Below are 1067 nucleotides of genomic sequence, written 5' to 3' on the forward strand. Positions count from 1 at the left end.
CAACATCTACTCTTTACTTTCAAACTCTGACCTCCCCCATCTACATTGTTGTTCTTCTTCTCTAAAACATTGGACTCAATGCCTTAACACAATACACTTCTATACTCTCTGCTCTCTTTTACTGGTTTCAGTCAGTGAACTGTGGCCAAGCTGGAGCACTGACATGAAGGCTTTTAGTCCTCACCCACCTCAATAGTTATTTCAATCTGGTTTTTATATTATTGATCTACGTTTTTACATAAGAGACGCAGCCCTATTGTCAGGTTGCACTGGGTAACTATAGACGCACGCACACAATATGATGGTCTTCTTTCACAAGGCTTTGGTTGATGTAATGGGACTGCATCCGGAACGATGTCGTTAGGAAACAGACTTCTCACCACAAAGCCACGCGTGCACTTATATAAATGTGTCTGTCTGTCTGTTTATGTATTATTCTTAAACAAGGGCTTAGAAGTTTCAGCCATCCGCAGATGATGGCTTAGCTGGCCGAAACTCCGAAGTCACTGTCAACAGGGTTCTTGTAGGAGAATAATAAATTCGTCCTCTACAAAAGTACAGAACCCTGCTGTACTCTTTCACCACAACCTTCTCTCACTCTTTCTTCCTGTTTCTGCTGTACCTGTATTTTAAAAGGGCCAGCCTTGTCGCGCTGAATCTGCCCGAGAACTACGTTAAGGGTACACGTGTCTGGTGGTGTGTTTACGTCCCTGTAACTTAGCGGTTCGGCAAAAGAGTTCGATAGAATAAGTCCTGGGGTCGATTTTCTCGACTAAAGGTGGTGCTCCAGCATGGCCACAGTCAAATGACTGAAACAAGTAAAAGAGTTTTATATTTTATACCTAATTTGCTTATCCACAGAATTACCTCCACGCCCGCTCAACCTGGTCCCTCTCCTAACTTTACCTTTAGGAAGGATCATCCCCTGTAAAGACATCGGAGGCTAAGTTTGAATCTTTTGAGCAGTAACCGTCTTGTATATGCAGAATGTCTGGATCTCGTCTCTGGACTATATTTGTATGTATGTGTGTAGATATATGTAATATATGGTGTTTCCTCTTTTGCAG

General features: G+C 42.5%; 1 protein-coding gene across 9 annotated transcripts in view; it reads left to right on the top strand.

Moving 5' to 3' along the window:
• LOC106882469 (cytospin-A) overlaps window positions 1-1067 on the top strand; it is a 121119-nt gene that overhangs the window by 71209 nt on the left and 48843 nt on the right. The window lies entirely within an intron of this gene.

The sequence above is a fragment of the Octopus bimaculoides genome, chromosome 30 (assembly GCF_046866305.1).
Source record: "Octopus bimaculoides isolate indiv1 chromosome 30, ASM4686630v1, whole genome shotgun sequence".
NCBI lineage: Eukaryota > Metazoa > Mollusca > Cephalopoda > Octopoda > Octopodidae > Octopus > Octopus bimaculoides.